This window comes from Arvicanthis niloticus, unplaced genomic scaffold (genome assembly GCF_011762505.2).
Source record: "Arvicanthis niloticus isolate mArvNil1 unplaced genomic scaffold, mArvNil1.pat.X pat_scaffold_215_arrow_ctg1, whole genome shotgun sequence".
Classification (NCBI taxonomy): Eukaryota; Metazoa; Chordata; class Mammalia; order Rodentia; family Muridae; genus Arvicanthis; species Arvicanthis niloticus.
In genome coordinates this window covers 93,559-116,096 of record NW_023045886.1, presented here as the reverse complement: position 1 = coordinate 116,096, position 22,538 = coordinate 93,559, and the positions used below count along the sequence as shown (strand labels likewise).

The following is a 22,538-nucleotide window of genomic DNA, read 5'->3' as shown; positions in this document are numbered from 1 at the left end:
ACACGGAGAGCCAGGAGAGGGAGCAGGTTAACCGAGTGGACCTGAGGAACATCCGTGGCTACTACAACCAGAGCGAGGGCGGTGAGTGACCCCGGGTATGAGGTCACGACCCCTCCACATCCAGACACAGGGGCTGAAGACTTCTCGGGTCCCAAGTCCGAGGTTTGGAAGCAGAACCGACCCAGGACTGGTTTCCCTTTCATTTTGGAGAAGTCCACGGGTGGGTGGGCGGGCAGGGCTGGGGCGGGTGGGCGGGGCTGACCACGGTATCCCACAGTCTCTCACACACTGCAGGTGATGTATGGCTGTGAAGTGGGGTCGAACGGGAGCCTCCTCCGCGGGTTCATGCAGCTCGCCTATGATGGCAGCGATTACATCGCCCTGAATGAAGACCTGAAAACTTGACCCTGGGGGACCTGACCATGGCGCAGATCACCCGACGCAAGTGGGAGCAGGCTGGTGCTGCAGAGAGATACAAGGCCTATGCGGAGGGCACGTGTGTGGAGTGCCTCCTCAGAAATCTGGAGCGCGGGAAGGAGACCCTGCTGCGCACAGGTGCAGGGGCCAAGGGCAGCTCATCCCTCTGCCCTCAGGCTGGGGCTCAGTCCTGGGATAGAAGAAACCCTCAGCTGGGGTGATGCCCCTGTCTCAGAGAGGAGAGAGTGTCCCTGGGCGTCCTGATCCTCATCACAATGCCTGCACTGACTCTCTCAGGGCTCAGCCTTCTCCCTGGACAGTTCCCAGTCTGTCTCAGGAGGGAAGGAGAGAATTTCCTGACTTAATAACAGCAGCTTCTCCCTGCTGTCAGCCATGGCCTCTCTCAGGCCCCGTTCTCTGCCCACACCCACTGTCTGTGGACACTGACTCCTGTCATGCTGAGTGTGTCAGCCCTTACAGCTCAGGACCGGAAGTCTCCTTTACCTGATGACAAACATGGGTTTCCCTAAACAAGGCTGCTTCCCCAGTTTTCCAGAACTTTCCAAAGAATACATTCTGGCAGACCCCCCCAGTCTGTGGGGTTTGTATCTCTCAGACAATCCAATTCTATCTATTCCTACAGTGATGAATGAGCCTTTATGAGGTACCCGGGAGGAATATAAACTGTGGAATTTCTTTTTCTTTTTTTCTATTTTTTCTTTTTCTTATTTCTTGCCTTCTTTTTATTTATTTTTTTAAGGCATTATTTTACTTCTGGTCAGTTTTTGTCTGTATTGGAATGATCCTGTTTCTCCATGCCCTTGTATTATCATTTGTATCAGTCTCCACAGGTGCCAGGGAGACTGCTAACCTGAATGATTAGACAAGCTAAATCAGAGTTCCTGTTAAAAGAGAGATTCTTGTGAACTTAGACTGTTTCCTGTAGAACTAAATATCCAGAAGCCTCCTGCTCTTCCTCTGCCCCCACAAGTTACAGTGCTCCCCCTAGTGAAAAGAAATGGGACTTTCTGAGAGACAGGGTCTTTAGCAATCCAGGGTTGGAGAGGGAAGATCCACACACCCTGTGAGCCTGCTGTGTTCCTGTGAGTGCTGCACTGGCGTCCACAGCACACCCCAGGGATCCTGTGTCACACACCTGTACCTTGTCACCCCAGAGTCAGGGCTGAGAGTCACTTTCTCTACCTGAGTGTCAGGTTCACCACATTTCTGCTAAGCACTCTGTGATGGCTGTTCACTAGCTCTGACAGTTAATGCTGGCCAGCAAGATGACCACAGTGGCTGAGTTCAGTAATAGCAACCTACCAGTAGCACATAACCATAATACATAATTTAGATATGAACTCAAACACATACTAAATTACTTATTTTCCATTCCATCTTCCACCCTTTGACTACCTATCTCATGCTGTAGAACATCACATAAGGACGGCCATGTTGACCCACTGGCTCATGTGGATTCCCTCTTAGCTTCTGAGTCCCCAGGAAAATGTGCAGTTCTGTGCTGAGGAGGCCAACTCTGCCTGCAGCCCACTAATTCAGTGAAAGTTGAAGTGTTCAAACAGACACATAATTAAGTGTCATCATTGGTTTAAATGTGCATAGTGTAGATTTCAGTTAGTCTTGTTAATTATGGGATTTCTTAAATCTTCCACACAGATCCCCCAAAAGCACATGTGAACCATCACTCCAAATCTGAAGGTGAAGTCACCCTGAGGTGCTGGGCCCTGGGCTTCTACCCTGCTGACATCACCCTGACCTGGCAGTTGAATGGGGAGGACCTGACCCAGGACATGGAGCTTGTGGAAACCAGGCCTTCAGGGGATGGAACCTTCCAGAAGTGGGCATCTGTGGTGGTGCCTCTTGGGAAGGAGCAGAATTACGCATGCCATGTGCAACATGAGGGGCTGCCTGAGCCCCTTACCCTGAGATGGAGTAAGGAGGGTGTGGATGCAGAGCTGGGGTCAGGGAAAGCTGGAGCCTTCTGCAGACCCTGAGCTGGTCAGGGCTGATGGCTGGGGTCATGACCCTCACCTTCATTTCCTGTATCTGTCCTTCCCAGATCCTCCTCCATCCACAGACTCTAACATGGTGATCATTGCTGTTCTGGTTGTTCTTGGAGCTGTGGCCATCATTGGAGCTGTGGTGACTCTTCTGATCAAGAGGAGGAGAAACACAGGTAGGAAAGGGCAGGGTCTGCGTTTTCTCAGCCTCCTTTAGAAGAGTGCTCTGCCCATTAATGGGAAACCCATCCATACCCCACATTGCTACTGTCTCCAACTGGGTCTGCTGTCATTTCTGGAAACTTCTAGTGTCAAGATCTTCCTTGAACTCTCTCTGCTTTTCTTCTCATGGTAGAACAGGAGGAGATTATACTTCATCTCCAGGTTAGTGTGGGGGACAAGATTGTCCTGAGGCCATTGGAGTGAAGCTTGAGATGTTGGAAACTCTGGGAATCCATAATGGCTCCTCCAGAGAAATCTTCTGGGGGCCTCAGTTGTACCTTGATATGAATACATACACATACATGTACATTATATACATACACATATGCATACGCATACGCATACGCATACACATACACATATACATTTGTTTTGTTTTACCCTGGGCAGGGACAGCTCTCAGAACTCGGATATGTCTCTCCCAGACTGTAAAGGAGACACTCTTTGGTCCAATTGGGAAGGGGCAATGTGGACATGATTGGGTTTAGGGACTTCCAGTATCATCTGTGAGTGATCCATGGGGTTTTGAGATGTTGTCTTCATAGTGATCATTCATGACTCTCATTTTCTAGCCTGAAGACAGCAGCTGGAGTGGACTGAGTGACAGACAGTGTGTTCAGGTCTCTCCTGCATTGTCCAGAGCCCTCAGTTTTCTTTAGACAACAGTGTCTGATGTTCCCTGTGATCCTATGGGCTCAGTGTGAAGAACTGTGGAGCTCAGCCTGCCCCTGCACACCAGAAACCTGTCCCTGCACTGTCCTGTGTTCCCTTCCATAGCCAACCTTCCAGGTTCAGCGAAACACTGGGGGACATCTGCTTCCTGTCAGCTCCACGCTGCCCTGAGCTGCAGCTCCCCACTTTCACACTGAGACTAAGAATCTGAATGTGAACTTGATTGTTAACATCTTCACTTGCGTGTTGATTGCTTGTTAATTTCATGGATTGAGAATAATTAGATTTTTTTTGAAGACATAAATGGCAGATGGAGGACCTTCCAGAATCTGTGTCACTCTGCTGTGTGTCTGTTGGGACAGGATGAGGTTGTGGGAGCTGAGTGTGAACAAGGCTGTGCCCAGGTGGGCTCAGTCCATTGTTATCTTTGATGGGGTCACTCCTGGGCTGGGTCACCTCTGGGCTCTGCTCTCTCCATCACTATGAAGCACATGCTGAGAGTCTGTGATCACACGGACACGGGGATGAGAGATAAACAGACAAATCACATTCTATACCTGAGACCCTGAATCATGTTTCCAGTATTCTGTGTCTCCATGTCTAAAGATCAGAGACCCCACTGGGGATCCTTCAATGTCCTGGGTGCACAAGATAAGTCACACTACATTTCCTCCCATCCATTTGTTTTAGCTGCTAATGATGCAGTCTTGAAGCTGCCCTGGGTACTCCCTGTAGCCATGCTACTGTTGTTGTTTGTGCTTCTCCTTCTTTCCAGTGTCTTTCCCAGGGTTCTCAGGTGTCTGGTGTGATCTGTCTGTTCTTCTCTCAGGAGCACATCCACAGCTGAGATATTGGTTTAGATTTTTCAAAACCTATTTTTAATAAGGGTTCTTAAATGCTTTATTTCTTTCTAGCCCACCACCCACCAAAAGTAGTGGGAAAGACAGGTTATTAGGATAGGAGGAAGCAGACGTATGTAGAAATGGGTCTTTTGGGCTGAAGAGATGGCTCAGTGGTTAGGAGCACTGATTGCTCTGCCAGGGGTCCTGAGTTCAATTCCCAGCAATCACATGGTGGCTCTCAACCCTCTGTAATGTGATTCGATGCTCTCTTCTAGTATGTGTCTGAAGACAGCTACAGTTACTCATAAAAATAAAAAAATAAATCTTTCAAATGAGTCTTTGGAGAAAATCCAGAGTATGTTGTCAGGATATTAGCAGTTCAGTTCACAAGAATCATCAACAGCAGGTCAATCCAGAAGAAGCCGGGAGGCTCAGCTGTTTGCTGTTTAGAAGTAGTTCCTTGGGGTGATTTCAATCTCCAACTGACAGGACACCAGCAGACCAGGTCAGTAGTGTCAGAATAGCAAACATAATAGCAAACAGAATAGCTGATGATTTCATCAGCTGTGGCACAGCCCAGCAGGAACAGCCAGGCCTACACTGAATCACCTCGAGTCTGCAGGAGATACAAGAACCACCAGGGATTCCAGAAGGTGTTCTCTGCAATGACTCTCTCAAGGAAGTGAAGATCAGTGAAGATGAAGACTTAGGACCAACAAAGCATTGCAAAGTCAGCTGTGCAAGCCAGCCATCACTGACCATTGTGTCCTATTATACTCCCTCAAACATCATGTGTCAGCACAGGACTCTTGCCTTACATGAGTCTTGCCTCAGGAAAACACCATGTGAATCTGTCTTAGCAAAACTCCACTTGAGTCTGTATCAAAAGACATATCCAGAAACGTCCACTTCACTCTGCCAATCAGCCTAAGTCTGCAGAAGCAGGAAGAAGCTGCCAGAACATCACCAGAGGGTTTTTGGTACATTTCTCTCTATGGAGTCATGAGAAATGATGACCAATAAACAATGGTAAGGTTAAACAATACCATGCAGCCTCGTCTACTGTCTGTTGGGTTTTATTTATATTCCTTATAAACACCATTTGTCCTTTCACATCTCTACTTCAGCAAATCATCTTTCACCTGTGTCTGTTTCAGCAAAACATCATTTTACATAAGTGATTTTCCGAAGAATCTAGAAGTTTCCACTTCAAGAACAGGGATGCTTCTCTCTCTGTAACTTGGGTACCACCTCCTGAACCCTTTATAATCCTGTGTTGAGGTAAATCTCTGACCCAAACACGTCCGGTCAAGAAAACACAACTCAATATTTATGATTATAAACTGCAAGCCTTGGATTGGGCAGATTTACCATTGCACTACTCTATTCCCCAGCTATGAGATCCCTTAAAACCTGCGGTTTTCTAAGCCACGTTCTTCTCCTCCTCCTTGTCCTTCCACCAATGGCTCCAGCAGCTCCTCTCCCTCTTCCGGCTCTCCATTGTCTCCCTGCAACTCTTCTTCCTTCTCCTCCTCTTCAGACTCCTCCCCTTTTTCTCCACCTCCCCTTCTACTTCCCAATCACTGGCTCTAGCCTTTATTTTACAAATTCAATTGGACAGAAGGTTCACAAGATTCACTCCTTCTCTGCAGCCCCTCCCAGGAGTGGAAATACCATGAAAACAAGAGGCTGGGGCTATCCACAACACTTCCCCCTTTTTGTCCGATTAAAAGACTTTTCTCTCAGATATAATTGAACACAAACTATATTACCATGTTGTAATTGTTAAAGTACAAGATAGGCCTAATACCCAGTCCATCATTTTTGTTAACTAAATAGAACCTCTGCCATCTCTCTCAACTAAAAGACTTAGTTCTGAACCTGGCTTATGTCCTATCTTCAGAATGAATGTCAGCTGAAAACCATCCACTCAGATCTTTTCTCTCAAAGTAAATAGCCAGGATTGGCTATGAGACTATGGGTTTTAACCCCGTCAGAAATCCAGAATGACTGGGTTAACTGAAAGTATGGGAAGCACTAAGTATAGCTTCTAAAACTTAGCCAATTTATGGGACCGCTGAACACCTGGAAAGCCCCTATACTACAGAACGTTGGAGCATCAAATCTTCAGCCTTCTGGCCCAGAATCATCTGACAGACCTTAGTGATGCAGAATTACTAAGGCCTGATTACTCTGTCTTGGCAGATATAATCAATCAGTCAACTATTCTGCAAGTGTGTCTTTTTTTCTGCACAGTATTTCGTCTGTAGATGAAAAGAGGCAATTCTTGCCTAGTGGCTGCCTCACCACAACTGGAGTAACTTCAAAGATGCTCAATTTCTTCTTAGAATCCAAGACAGGGAAGCTGTCAGGAGCAAACAGGTCTCCAATAAAATGAATGTTTATACAGGAATGCTTGTTACATCAATTCTGTGGACTTCTGACATTTTTGAAAACCAACTGTCTATGTAAAGCAATCTGAACTGTTGTCTGTTAATTCCTTTCCACTATTTCTAATTAAAATCTAGAAAACACCCTAACTGTAAGCTCTGAGCCATGCAATTGCTGTAGGCCTCTGACTCACAAGCCAACCATCTCAAATCAGTTTTTTTTTAAAAAAAAATGTTTAAAAAGGACTGGGTCTAAGCCTTGTATTTCTAAATGAGTTGTACAGGCACAATGCCTATATGAGACTAAAAATATTAATCCCACTTTTATATCAATAAAAACTCACACCAGTGAAAACACTAAATTTGTACAAAATAAATTCTATACCAATATAAGAGATTATGACTTCAACCTTGTAACAATCATAAAGATTTCTACCAATGTAAGATATACCTATGTAATGTTTCACTTAAGAGTAAATTTTCTAAGCTAACCCTATTTGTCTATTTCTATGATATTACTATGTCTCCCCCTTTCTTTCCTCCCTTCCTTTTACCTAAGAAGGAAGGATAGAGAAGAGGACAGGAAAGGTAGAAATCCCTGAGATTAAGCTCTCTAGTTCCCTCCCTGTCCGAAGCTACACTTCATTCTTTAAATGACAACACATGTATAATTTACAGAGTAATCAGAACCATCCACCCCAACATAAGGAACTGGGATGATGATCTCCTTTTGTCTGCTTCCAGCTGAATTGGGGTGAAGAATTCCCATCTGGGGGCCCAAGAGGAAATAGGAAAGTTGGCTTAGTCAAAGGAGAGCTCGCTGGCATCATTTGCCTTGAAGTGACTACGTGCTGAGAAAGTTCATTGCTTAGCTGACACCATGACTGTGACAGTCAGAAAGGCTGGACAGGCAAGCTAGCTGTTCTGGAAAAGTTCTGGAAGCAAGTCCTTAAAAGAAACAGCTTCGATGCAGTTGCAGTTAACTAAATAGAACCTCAAGCACAAAGCTGGAATAGAAGGTCCTGGAGTCTCAGCATCCCCGAGTATGAATCTTGCTAGGGCCGTGTTTCTCTTCTTTCATCCTGTAACATATAACTTAAAAGCAGCAGGTAGTTTTATAAAGACATTCACCTGGAGCATGTAGGGCACACAGCTTGGTCAATGAAGATCAATAAAGAAAGGTAACTGCCCGTCTTCAGGTTAGTTTGATCACTTAATCAAACTGTAATATAACTTTGTATACACGCCCTCATAAAGGATGGCGTGTATTAAGTCATGAGAAATAAGTACCCAATTAAATGTTCTTGGCTTTGTATAGACATTTTAGTCCCAGCCAGTTCCAGAGCTGTCATAATCAACTCTGGAACAACAAAGAGACACAAAACAACACCATATATGCATCACCTATTTGGTTGGTTGTGTTAGTCTCCCTTTTCTTCTGAGTCGACTAGGTCTTCAGGGGGTCTCCCTTTGTCATGTCTGATTTTTATCAACTTGGAAGGAACCCACAGCCTTTCTTTTCCTGTGGAAACATAGGCATAACCCTCCCCCAGTGTAACACATTTCCCACTTTCCATTCTGATGTCAGAATATCCTTAATATAAACAGATTGATTTAGTTCAGTAGTTTTTTCCACCATCCAATGTCTCTCAGTGGCTGTCGTGTTTTGTTCACTAGCATTCAAAAAATTTAAGGTTAATAATGCACTATGTAATCTATCTTTGGGGTTCTTATTGATCCCTTTTGCCTATTAAGCATCTCCTTTAGAGTTTGATTAGATCTCTCCACAACTGCTTGTCCTGTAGGATTGTGTGATATGCCTGTAACATGTTTTATATTATAATATGTAAAAAACTTCTCCATCTTATTAGAGATATATGCTGGACCATTGTCTTTTTAATTTGTTTGGGTATTCCCATAATGGCCATGACTTCTAACAAATGTGTAATTACAGAATCAGCCTTTTCTGATGCCAAGGCAGTTGCCCATTGAAATCCTGAATACGTGTCTATAGTATGGTGCACATATTTTAGTTTACCAAACTCTGTAAAATGAAAGACATCCATTTGCCAAATGTCATTTCTTTGGGTACCCTTAGGGTTAGTTCCTGTAGGCAAGAGAGTTTGGTTACATAATAAGCAAGTAGGGCATTGCCTCACAATTTCCTTGGCTTGTTGCCAAGTGGTAGAGAACTCTTTCTTTAAACCTTTACTGTTAACATGGTGTTTTTTTTATGGAATTCTGAAGCCTCTAGCATGCTTCCTATCAATAGCTGGTCGATTTCATTATTACCTTGTGCTAGAGGGCCTGGCAGACCTGTATGGGATTTTATGTGTGTTATATATAGTGGGTTACTCCTATTTCTGATCATTTGTTGTAGTTGAATAAATAGTGAAGTCAATTCAGAATCATCTTGAATAAGTTCAGCAGTCTCTATGTGTAAAACAGCCCTTTCTGCATACTGAGAGTCATTTACTATATTAAGGGACTCTTGAAAATCTGACAACACCATGATTAGTGCATATAATTCAGATTTTTGAACTGACTTATAGGGACTCTCAGCCACCTTACTTATGTCTTCTGATTTATATCCTGCCTTTCCTGATTTACTAGCATCAGTGTAAAACATAGGGGCTCCAGATATCAGAGTTCCCTTTAATATACGAGGGATAATCCAATTAGTTCTTTTTATGAACTGAAGCCGCTTGCTTTTAGGGTGTCTGTTGTTAATTTCTCCCAAGAAGTTACTGCACGCTCTTTGCCAATGTTAATCTTGTGCCCATAATGAGGCAATTTCTGCATTAGTAAAAGGTACAACAATTTCAGCCGTGTCCATTCCAACTTATTGTCGAAGTCTCATTTTTCCCTTTAGTATCAATTCAGAGACCTTCCCAATGTAGGTTTTTAACTTCTTACTCTGTTTATGAGCTAAAAATATCCATTCTTAGATATAATCTCTCTGCATAAGAATTCCTGTAGGAGAGTGAGTAGAAGGCAGATAACTAAGATGCAGGCTATCTTCGGATCAATACAATCTAGATGTGTATCCTGCAATTTTCTTTCTACCAAGGCTAACTCCTTCTTAGCCTCAGGTGTCAGTTTCCTTGGGCTATTTAAACTGCAAGCCTTGGATTGGGCAGATTTACCATTGCACTACTCTATTCCCCAGCTATGAGATCCCTTAAAACCTGTGGTTTTCTAAGCCATTTTCTTCTCCTTCTTGTCCTTCCACCAATGGCTCTTATTGCTCTCCATTCTCTCCCTGGCCCTCCCCAGCAACTCCTCTTCTCCCTCCTCCTCTTCTCCCTCCTCCTCTTCTCCCTCCTCCTCTTCAGACTCCTCCCCTTTTTCCCACCTTTCCTTCTACTGCCCAATCACTGGCTGTAGCCTTTATTTTACAAATTCAATTGAACAGAAGGTTCACAAGATTTACTCCTTCTCTGCAGCCCCTCCCAGGAGTGGAAATACCATGAAAACAAAAGGCTGGGGCTATCCACAACAATCCTGGATCATCTTATCTTTTAGCAGCTTGTGTTCTGGAGTTAACTCTCTGAAGTCTCTTAATCTCTGTTCCCAACTCAGTGGACCTGTGTCTTGCAGCCCTGACTTGGGCATGATGGATGCAGTATTCAGCATAGTCTGCCTTAAAGTCCTGTTCATAAGCCTGTTGTTGCTCTGCATTGTGGATGACTCTGTATTGCAGGAGACCAAAGTTCTGTTCATAGGCCTGTAACCATTTAAATTAACTAATATTTATAGCACTAAAGACATTGGAGGCATAAACTGAGGTAAAAACCAGTCAGGTCAACAAAAAAACTTCATTTTCTTAACCATATAGGAGATATCTATTACAAGTCTGATTCTACAACTAAACTGCCAGCTCTTTAGAAATGTCTTTCTATGTGCCATTCTTCTGAGCTAGTCTGCATTTCTCTTGAGCTCCTCCTAACCCAAGAGGACTCCTTAGCTCTCTTTCCTAGATTTCTGTTTCATCCGTGTGCTGCCAGATGCTTCTGTTGTTCCTGCAAGGCCAAAGAGAAAATCCTCATCACTAACCCAGAGCTCCTGCCACAGAGGCTCTTCCAAGCTGACACACACACACCGAAAGAGAGAGAGAGAGAGAGAGAGAGAGAGAGAGAGAGAGAGAGAGAGAGAGAGAGCTTTTTCAAAGGTCCAATTGCTTATTAAAGAAGTCTAGCTCCTCCCACACACCCTTGGCAGGCTGAACCATGTCACTGTCATAGGATTTTTCTGTTCAGGGATTGCTTTTTCACCCCCTTTCCTCCCCCTACCCCGGCATTGGGCCCATGGGTTAGCCAGATGAAGCTGGGTTTTGCTGAGGTGCCATTTCTGTGGGGCTGCTGGGAACTGGAAAGGACTGGAAAGGTGTTGCCACTGTAAACAGCTCCTGTGACAACTGCAGGCTAAGGAGATGTAGTAGAGCTGTCATTTTAACAGGAGCCCCCATTTTGTACAGCTTCTGTGGGACATTTTACTGAGGTGGCCTGTAGGCTGGAGCAGGAAGGAAGGGCCTGCCACCACTTTGATGGATTTAGTGTTAGGGACTACAATAAGCCAGGATAAGCCCTTTCTCCCTAAGCTGTGTCTTGTCAGATATTAGGCCAGTGATGGAAAATGGAACTGTATTAGTTGCTTTTCTTTACCTCACTTCAGCAGGCCAAGTGCTCGGATCACACGTGGTGTGTGTATGTGTATGTGTCTGTGTGTCTGTGTGTGTGTGTGTGTCTGTGTCTGTGTCTGTGTCTGAGTATTTGTGTGTCTCTGTGTGTGTGTCTGTCTCTCTCTCTCTCTCTCTCTCTCTCTCTCTCTCTCTGTGTGTGTGTGTGTGTGTGTGTGTGTGTATGTCTGTGTGTCTATGTCACCATGACTGGAGAGAGTGCTGTTGAGTAACAATGTGGGGAGGAACCTGAGGTGTAATCTCACTCAGAAGTTGTATTTCAGCCAGAAAATCATAAGGACCTGGGAAAACTGCAAAACAGAGGATTTGGAGTTGAAGGGAAAAATCCCTGGCTGCTTTAAAGCTAATTGAATAAATCATAGTCTCTCTGTGTCAATTATTTCGGAGCAAGCTGGGTTAGAGAAAAAAACACCACTTATTAATTTCATGATATACAGCTTGACATACAACCATGTCTACTTGTGTCATGATTAACTACCAAATGAAATCAATAACCCGGTCATAATAATATTGAAACATGAGATAACTACCACTTTTACAATTGCAAATGAATTATAAATTAGGAAAAAGTGGCAATGTCCCTTGAGGGAGATTCTTTTAGAATCTCAAATTTAAATATGATAACCACTGACAACTCTCTTAATTGATGCTACATTGTATGATAAAGAAATAGAGAAGATAATGCAATATCTGTACAAACACATTCTTAACCAAATACAAAAAAAATGTTTGTATCAGTTATAATTCTCATTTCTGCAACTGGTCAAATGCCTTTAGCAGGTAACCATGTATGTTCCACAAGGCCTCTTTATTTAGAGAAATAAGGACTCTGAGACTTATCTTATTTGCTAAGACTTTGGTCAAATACTTTTGACTGGCTCCCTGGCTAGCTCATAATATATAATCCCATTTATTTGACACTATTTTCTGTCATGTGGTTAGTTATTGCTCCTCTGCTTCATGTGTCTGTCTTCTTCAGTGTCCTGGGACAGATCTCCTGCTTTCCTGACTGATATTTGTAACTACCTTCCTCTACTACCCATTCTGCATTTCCCCCTTTCATCAAGGACCTCAGCAGGACTTAGCCCCTTTCTTGGAGGAGTGACCTTACTGCCATTCCTGAAGGATTTGTGTCCTTTGTCATCCAGCCTGGATTAGGCTGTTGTAGTTTCCCACTGACTTTAATCACAGGACATGGTAGTACTAAGAGAAGCCCTTAAGGATCTCCTGCACTCCAGACATGATCCTTCTTACCCCCCATTGTGGAGAGACAATCTAATTTCCCCTTGGTGATCTGCATCAATCACACCTCCTAACACTGCCATCCCTTGCTTAGCCTGATGGTAATGTCCAGACAGGAGAGTAAGGGTGGGACTTCAGGGCTGAGAGAGGGACTCTGGGAGAAGAATCAGAGGCAAGAGGATTCACCAGCATGACATGGGGAAGGACAGATGTACCAGGTCTGTGAGAGAGAGGTAAAGAACAAGCCATGTGATGGAACATGGGCCAGTATTTGTAATGTTAGAATAGCAGAAAGTCTGCCAAGCTGAGTGTCTAAGCTTTTATAAATAATAATAATAACAAGTCTCTGTGTCTTTATTCATCCACTGCAGGACCAGAAAAGTCCCACTATTCATGACTCGCCCTGCAGGCTGCTGTCACCTAATCAGCACTGTAACTATGTCTTCAGACAGTCACTCCATCTTTCTGTGAAGCCAGCTGTTCCAGGTTGTTGGGGAACCTGGTAAGACTAGAGGACTCCATGACTGTGGACCCACTGTCACACTTCTGCTGTGAAGTGAGTTCCTTGGTCAGACTACCACATGGAACTCTGTGTGGAACAGCATGATGGTGGCTAAGGCATTCTGTAAGTTCACTGATGGTGGTTTCAGCAGAAGCATCACATGCAGGAAAGGCAAATCCACAGTCAGAATGAGAATCTACTCCAGTAAGTGGCAAGTGTTATCCTTTCCATGAAAGACCTGGTCCAATATACTGAACCTGCTACCAGGTTGCTGGCTAGTCACCTGGAAGCATGGTGCCACATCTGGGGCCCAGTGTTGGTCTCTGCTGTTGGCAGATCTGTCATTCAGCAGCAGCTGTAGCCAGGTCAGCTTTGGTGAGTAAAAGTCCATATGGTTGAGCCCATCCATAACCCCCATTTCTGGCACCATGGCCTCTTTTTTCTTGTGCCCACTGGATAATGACAGAGATGGCTGGTAAAGAGACTGAATATCCATAGAATGGGTCACCTACCTACTTGATTACTGAACTTCCTAGCTGACATCACCTTTGAATGAGCATGTACATGGGACACAAGTGTCTTCACGCCCTTCCCCCCATTTGGAGAGATCCATGCACACGCTTCTTCCCCAGAGGACTCCAATCATGCTCTTTCCAAGTCCCTGTCCATCCAGCCAACCCATTGGCTACAGCCCATGAATTAGAGAACAACCACACATCTGCACATTTCTCCATCCAAATAAAATGTATTACCATGTATATGGCCTGAACTTCTACCCACTGTGAAGATTTCCCTTCACAAGAGTCTTTCAGCATTGTCCAAGAAAGCAGTTGTAATGCTGCAGTTGTCCACTTCCTGTGATGCCCAAATAACATGCAGAACCATCAGCAAGACAGGCCTAGCATCTTTCTTCCTGAATGTTCCAATAATAAGGCACATCTCATGAGGCTGCAGGTGCATGCTTAGCAGCAGATTACATTGTAATAGGAGTAGACACTGTAGGCATTTGGGAAAGTCTTCATGTAACTTCCTTGTGCCTATAGGACTTGTCCAGACCCAATTCTTATATATCTCTACCGTTTGATAATAGGTTACTACTGTGTGCCATAGTTTATGATTTTGTGGGTCAGATAATATCCAACTCATTATGGGCAGCAGAGGTCACAAGGTAACTTAGTGGCCCATTGTCAAATGTTCAGTTTCTGAATAGGAAACCTAAGGATTCTTTGGAAAATCAATTGTGTTGCATGGTGCTTTGCTGCTGCAAACACATGAAGGAACATTTCTCTGAAGTAGGCACCAGTGAAGGCTAAGACAGACTCGTGAAGGAACATTTAGCTGAAACAGACACAGGTGAAGATATGTTCTGCTCCATTAAGCATGTGAAAAAAATCCATGTTGAAGTATTCTTTGCTAACATCACTTGTGTATTGGTCTGCCTTACATAACATAGTTGGTCTGCATTTGTCAGGACTCCATAGAGAGAAATGCACCAAAAAACGTCTAGTGGTGTGCTGTGGCTTGCTGTGACTTCTTGCCACTTTCATGGACTCAGGCTGATGGCAGAGTGATCTGTGACATCTGAGACAGACACACATGCTGAGGTAAGATCTGTGGAGGACACCTGATGTTTGGAGTGAGTATAAATAGAACTTGACAGACAGTGATGGAGGCTGACTGTGGCTGGCATAGAGGTCTAGCTGTGCAACCCTTGTGGGACTCTTATCTTCTCTGATCTTTGCTTCCCTGAGAGAGGCACAGCTGAGACCTGCTCCTGGCATTCCTACTGGTCCTCTTGCTGAGGCTTGGTTGAGGCAGAGGCCCGGCTGTCTCTGCTGGGTAGTGCCACTGCTGATGATTCCTGTTTGCTATCCAGACTCTACCAAACAGCACTGCTGATATCTCCATAAAGTGTCTGTGAGCAGATCAAACTACCCCTAAGGACCCCTGTGAACTGAATGCTTATTTCCTGACAAAGCAGATAGGATTTGCTCCAAAAAAAAACATTTCTATACAGTTCAACTTCCCCCATATCCTTTGTTTCCCACCAGCTCTGGTGGGTGGTGGGCTAGAAGGGAGGTTAAAGCACTTAACAGCAGTCATTAAAAAGTAGGTTTTGAAAGAGTTACAAGGATGTGATGCAGTCTTTGAGTCATTATTTCCTTGGCAGAGGAAACTCTAAAGGCTTCCCTTTAGCCTTTCTGACCCATATTAGCCCTCAGTCCACAGGTCAGAGAACCAATGTGAGAATTCTGCCAACTTCTAAGTATATCTATCCCAGTTATACATTCTGGGACTGGAAAATAACCACAGGATGAATTTAGGACCCCAATAAATCTAGTATGAGTCAGATTTCTGCCAAAACCTCATTAATTAGCAGACTTCCATAGGAACCTACTTTAGTTGAAGGTCCATAATGTGTCTTGGGATCTCCTAAAATCAGCACTAATTTAAGGGCCAATATTTAATAGGGCCTGGAAAGGATGAATCTTTCCCCAGTGTATCGTTATCCTGGTGAAAGCCTGTTCATTCCAGTAGAAAAGGACTGGAGAAAGCCTAGAAGTAGAAGTTTTAGATATTTTATAAGGTACTTACTTACTCAGGCAAACCTGACCATTCATTCATTCAAGGGGTCCTGGATCTGCAAACTGGCCCCAAGTCTAGAAACTAATTCATGGGCCAAGATTGTTTTAACAGTATTATGTAGCCTTTCTCTCACTTGGTGACAATTTTTTCACTTACATGATCAAACAAAAATTCCATAGGCTTCTATAGTGTTTTCATTAAGTATATTTGCCGGCCCCTGGTTGTACATACCCAGAGTCAGGCAGATCTCTGGGTTTGAGACCAGCCTAGTAGTGTACAGAGTCAGTTCCAGGGCAGCCAGGGCTACACAGAGAGAGCTGTAGTGGGTCTTTGTTACTTTGTTGATTCTTTTTTTCTGGTCTTTGCTACTTTGTTGCTTCTATTTTCTCAATGTTTATCCTTCTTGTTTCATCCCCTATGACTAAATAGAAAAGAAGGAAAAAAGGAAAGAGAGAGGGGGGAGGGGAAGGGGGAGGGAGAGAGAGAGAGAGAGAGAGAGAGAGAGAGAGAGAGAGAGAGAGAGAAATTTTCCAACGCTTCTCCCAATCGTTCCTCCCTCAGTTCTCCAAAAGTCTGATTAAACAGTCCTGTCTTCCCAGTCCACTCTTCCCAATACCAGCAGCTCCAAACTGTAACAAATGTTCTAGCCTATCAGCTCAGTCAGCTCCTCCTGCCTCTACTCTCTCCCAACAATATCTTCTCCACCACCTGCTTCTCCTTCCACTCTGCTCGCCCAATCTGCTTTCTCAGCTGGCTTTTAAATAACCTATCCTGTTCCTAGAAATCCAAGAGGCAACAACACTTGGTCATAGTGTCAAGCAGTTCTAACAGCTAAGAATTCAAAAAGGCCAGTTGACTAGCAAAAGGGTATGTTTTAAAGGGCCAGGCGCATAAGATAAAACACACCACAAAAATACTGTCTCAGAAAAAAAAAAAGAAACCCAATAACAAAAACAACAAAACAAAAAGGGAAAATACATTCAATATTCAGCCCCTTAAACTCAGAAATTAAAATGGTTGTTGTTCAGGGAGTGGAAGCACTTGGGAGCAATTAGGGGATGTGTCCTTGCCAGAGGAAGCCTATCATTGGGAATGGGATTTGGGGGTACAAACCCAAAATATTTGCAGAGCCTCTCTCTCTTCCTCTGGCTGTGGATCCAGGTGTAGATCTCTCACCTACTTGTCCAGCACCACGTGTGCCTGCGTCCCATATGTGTGCCTGCGTCCCACCATACTGTCCACCATTACGGTAATGTAACAAACCTCTCAAGCTATAAGCACGCCCCAATTAAATGCTTTATTTCATAAGTGTGGCCATGATCATGATTTGTCTAAGAGCAATGGGACATTGACTCAGACAGAGTTTGGCACCAGGGAGCATGACACTGCTGTCACAGGCCTGACAGTGCTGCTTGTAGATGAACTGTAGACTAATTTGGAAAGTAACCAAGTGCTTCAAGTGTGGCTTAATGGGACAGCTGTAGGAGCATGCAAGACAGTGCGAGGGTGAATAGAACTGAGAGGGGAACAAGCTGTTGTAGTGTCAGAGGGGGTCAATATTAGTAGCACATGGACAATTCTGTGATTTTTTTTTTTTTTTGGCAAAAACGTGGCTGCATTTTCTCCTGTCTGATCTGCCAGAAGCTAATAAATTGAAGTATTTTGGGTTCTTGGCATTGCCAGAGAAGATTTGAAGACAGCCTAGTACTGAGTCTGCCCTGTGGTTATCAGGGGTTACTCTTATACAGGTCTATAATGAAAAAGATCAGCTAATCAAGGAAAAACACATGTACAGTTTGAGGGGAAAAGAAGCACGGTGAGATATAATGGAGCTAAGTCCAGTACTCAAAGAGATAAATTTTAATAAAAGTCCCTGGTGAATGACAGAGCACAGGAACTGCATACTCCAGAACAAGGCCACAACCAGCTCAGATTCCACCTTGTGTAAAGAAGTTAAAGTTTAAGCAGTGAAGGAAACTGTCAAAAACAGCAGTCTGTTTTAAAAAATATTTGAATGAGGGCCAAAGCTGCAGCTCCAGCAAACAGCAGAACTTGGCAGCTTTAGACACATAGTTCTGGTGTCTTCAGAGTCAAAAATACAGAAAAGAAATCATGGAATCCCCCTCAGTGGCTAAGAACTGCCACTGAGGTCAGGCATAAGACAGGAGTGTCCCTGCAGAGAGGCCTCTGTGTGAGGCTATGAAAGTGAAGCCTGGATTCCACTGGAGACCTCAAATGTTGGGGATGCCACAGTCATGGGACACCTCTCAAAGACTGGTGCTAAGAGGGAGAGAAACCAGCCTAAGAGAGAGAAGTGTGTTGCAGTCAACAGAGATGAAGGAAGTTGGAGATTTGAAGAGTGCTTTGACGTTGGACACAAAGATGCAGAGTTTGGGGTTTGCCCAGCTGGTTTCTGGTCTTGCTTTGGTTCAGTATTTCCTCACTATGGTCCCTTTCCTTCATTTTGGAATGGAGATGCACATCCTGTGCCAGGGTGTGGGGGAAGATTTTGATCTGGTTTGTTTTTTTTTGTTTTTTTTTTTGTTTGTTTGTTTGTTTTTTGTTTTTTTTTTTTTTTATTTTACAAGGGGTTACAGCTAAGGGATTGTCTGGGTCTCAGAAGAGACTTAGAACTTTGAAGGGTTATAATGCGCTGAGATTGTTATAGACTATTGGACTATGGGGGCTTTTAAAGTTGGCTGAATGTATTTTTGACTTAAAATATTGCTACAAGACTCAGGGGACCTGGAAGTGGAATGTTTCGGTCTGAATACAAATGCCCCCCATAGGCTCATATATTGAAATCTTTGATCATCAAATAGCACCACTTGACAAGAGTGTAGGTGGTGTGGCCTTGTTAGAGTAATGTGACCTTGTTTGAGGACATGAATCAGAGGGTAGGCTTTAGTTTTCAAAATGCCAAGCCAGTCTCTCTCTCTCTCTCTCTCTCTCTCTCTCTCTCTCTCTCTCTCTCTGTCTCCCCCTCTCTTTCTCCTGCCTGAGGATCCATATGTAGAGCGCTCAGCTCCTTCGCCGGCACCATGATTGCCTGCGTGCAGTCTCTTCACAGCAATAAACTCTGAATAAGATTCTATTGTATTTCATGTATAGAAACACTATGATTGATTAGCCACAACCAAACTTCCATATGAATCAAGACACCATAAAATTCACTCTGCCTGTGATGACCATTACTGTCTAGTGTAGTCCATCATGAACATTGTCTGTGCTTCCCATGTGATAGTTAAAATCTCCCTGCCTTTAGCAATTGGGTGCTGCTCCCTTGACCCTGTTAACAATTAAACCCACTGCATGTAACTCATCCAATCAGCAGCAGCATTGCCAACCCTAAGGACTGGCACAAGGAGAAGGACAATGACAAAGCTCTTCACATGTGCTGGTGCCCCTCTTACTACCTTGTGTCTTATAGAATCAGTGAAGGGTATGTCTTCTGTGCAGTCCCATGGCATAGAAATAGGTTTTACACATTATAATTATTCTATCATTGCAATTCCCCTGAGCCTTAAAATCCCTCATCACCATGAAGCCAAGAAATATTAGGCATCTTCAACTCCTTTTCAGTGGACCATATTTTGATAAACACTTCAGCCTAAGACTCAGACACAGTCCTGACAGCTTTTTAAAATGTGAAAGCTTCCATACTAAAGCTACAGTCTCCATACAGAGTTCCCATATCCAAAAACTCAGCCTGACCCAGTTTTATGTTCCTTCCACCATTATCCCACACCCTTAAAATCCATTCCCACACATATTTCCCAGACTTCTGTTGAATGAATTAGCAAACTCGTCAAGCTTCTTACATGTGTGCACACAAGTTCAGGGCTCCTCCTCATGGACTACACACTCTACCTCCCCTCCTGGAATCTACTTTGTCTGAAGTCTGGTTATAGGTCTAGAGACAGGTAACACAGCCACTGACAAACACTGGATTTGAGAAAGGACTGCTGGATTAGATCAGCATATGCATGTGAGAACCTCAGAATGGAAGGAAGAAAATGTGTGGAGTTCAGGGAGATGTTTTGCCTTTGTTTCAACAAGAGAAGGAAGGCTATGAATTCCTTCAAAATTAATAGAGATTAGATATGACCAAGCAAGACCTCCTGAAAATCTTGGCTGCAAAAATAAAGGAAGGAAACAAGAACAACAAAAAACTGCAATGCAAACAGAACATGGATTCTCATCTCTCTACACAGAAACAGCTCTGAGCTGGTTGAGGCATGAATGTGTGCATCTCATTCAGAACAAGAGCAGACAAGCAAGAATGTCCCACAGATACAGCACAAACAAGAGCAAGCAGACAGAAAGAAAGCATGTCCTTCTTCCATGTCTTCATGTAGGCTTTCAGCAGAAGGTGTGGCCAAGAGTAGAAAGGGGGAGGGGCTCCAGGTCAAGTATTCTGGATTACAGGTGTGTCTTCCTACTTTAGAGAAAAGGATAAGAAATTAAATCTTCCCAGTTCAAATTAAGCCATCCATTTTGTGGTTTTAGTTTAATTCCATATGCAGCTGACATCAAAGAATCAATCTCACAGACCCTGTCAGAGTTCTGGAGCTGCTCTGTTTGGGGCTTTGCAGCTCCTTTTAGCACTCATGGCTCTGCCTCCTGCCTCCCCTCTTACCGGGAGTTTTCTTCCCACGGGTGGAAAAGCATAGAAAGTTCTTCTGGATTAAGTTTCATGAGAGCAGGGCAGCATGAGACCTGAGACGCCTGGAGAAGTGCAGACAGGAAGGAGGCCCTGGGGCAGCTCAGCCAGCCTGGATCCCCTTTACCCTAAGCCTCTGTGGATCCCCTCAGGCTCAGTCCTCCTTGTTTCCTCCAGCAGGGGGTGGTGTTGCTCAAGAATGTGATGCTTCTCTTTCATCTTCATTAGGTGAGACCCTGGAGGGTCTGCAGTGGGAGGGAAGATGGGGAAAGAAGATACCTTTGTCTGCAGGAACGCTCTGGATGTTGGGATGTCATGGTCTGTTACAAACTACCATTCAATTGTCTGAGTGGGATGTATCTCATTCATGGGGAATCAAGTACAAAGATGATCACACACAGTGTCTTCTTCCTAGGATGAGGCTGGGATCCACTGTGTACAGTAGGTACATAAAATGAAAGGTATTCTGTATTTTTTATTTTATGCTTTTTATAAATTTTCTTTCAGTACAGTCTATTTCAATCATCTGTTCCTGTCCTGCTCCAGTGTTAGATTCATTGTCTCTTTGTATGTTGGGAGCCGACTTTAAGCAGAAAAAAAGCGGCTAGAAAGCAGCTATCAACTTTGCAGCCATCTGGAACCATATACCCTGATAGAGACTTGTTTTCAACAGCCTACAACAGCTGAGTACACTCTGACAAACATCTTGTTTATCCCACATAGCTTGTTCTGCTGTTTAGTGACCCCAGCTGCATGGTGCATGTGGTAAAATGTTTTCACCTGTGTTCTCCTGCTTGTGCTTATAAATACCCAGGATTTCCTTGTAAGGGTGTGGGGGTAATCAGTAGGAGGTGTAGATATAGTGAATGGGAGACAGTAAAGGAGACTTGACCACACACTCTGTCTTGTCTCTATTCTTCACATTTCTTGCCCCTCCATCTCCACTCTCTCTCTTGACCAGAGCACAAAAGTGTGGGGCAGTGTGGTCCTCAACATTCATATATTGGTGTCTAAACAACCCTGAGCCCTCTCAGCCCCTGGCCTCACACTCTAGATGTGTAGAAGAAAAAGAGGCAGTATTTTTCAAATCATATTTTTTAAATTTTATTTTCATGAGATGAACTCATATTTGGGAGTGAGTGTGTAGGTGCACCTGCATTGGATCCCATGGAACTGAAGTTACAGATGGTTGACAGCCCCCATGTGCTGATGGAACCCACCCTGGATCCTCTGCAACAGCAACAAGTGCTCTCAGCTGCTGAGCCATCTCTCCAGCCACTATTGGAATGTTTACATAAGGAAACCACAGCAGATTGACAGCATACTGGCTGAGCACTGAGAGAAACTAGAGGCACAGGAAGAGACAAGGTCAGTGCAGAGCTCAGGAGGGAGGGGTGCTGGGCACTGATGGGGTGAGGCCTGAGAGACAGAGACAGAGACAGAGACAGAGACAGAGACAGAGAGGGGCTGAGCAGGAGGAGACAGAGGCAAAGGGGGAGATGCTAACTCAGCAGAGTGCCCTGTTTGAGGGTATTTCTGTCACTGCACTGGACACATCTGCAGAACCCTGCTGGCATCTTACATTTCATAGTGAACGCTGTGCTGGTTTGAATGAGAACAGCCACACAGGCTCATAGGAGTGAATACTTCATATCCAGCTGATGGAACTCTTGGGAAAGGATTGGGATGTGTGGCTTGGTTGGAGAAGTGTCACTGCAGCTGGGCTTTGAGGTTTAAAAAACTTCCAGGCTTCTGGCACCTGTGGTGGGCTTTTCTATGACTATGATAAGACAGTGTGTCTTAACAAATTGATAACTGTTGACTGTGCAGCCATGGGCAGTGGCTTGGCTGAACTTTAATGGCATAGGAGGTGGGAAGATGACCCAGGATCCATTATAGAGCAGGTGACAGTGCAAATCGCCATAGCCAGTGCATAGAAGCTGCTGAAGATGGCTGACAGGTGTTTCAGGAAGTGCATCAGGAAGCCTGGGGCTCCTCGGATAACTTGGAGCAGAAATGTATCACCATGTGCATGGGCCACTACATGGATGCCTTGAACACTGTCCTAAGCCTACAACTCTCCATTGCAGAGGGAACAAACCAACATGTGACCAACACCTGTGCCTCAGGTCACTGTTCTCAGATGAGAGCAATAACTAGTGTGAGTGCAGGGATCTAGCTGCCCCCACTGAGCTGTGACCTCATGAACCAAGCAGGCCAATGAACCCCTGTAGGGAGGGTGGGGAGTGGAGGCTCCCACTGTTCCCAGAGCCTCTGCCTCT

General features: G+C 44.3%; 1 long non-coding RNA gene across 5 annotated transcripts in view; it reads right to left on the bottom strand.

Annotated features, from left to right (window-relative positions):
- Positions 1–9,921: 9,921 nt before the first annotated feature.
- The window catches only part of LOC143433873 (uncharacterized), a 27,717-nt gene continuing 15,100 nt past the window's right edge, over positions 9,922–22,538 (bottom strand). For 4 of the 5 annotated variants that reach the window (XR_013070255.1, XR_013070257.1, XR_013070259.1 and 1 more), the window contains one exon: positions 9,922–10,586. This is a non-coding gene — a long non-coding RNA (uncharacterized LOC143433873). Of the gene's footprint in view, positions 10,587–15,713; positions 20,502–22,538 lie in introns of those variants that run through there. The other variant, XR_013070256.1, reaches the window with a different exon arrangement.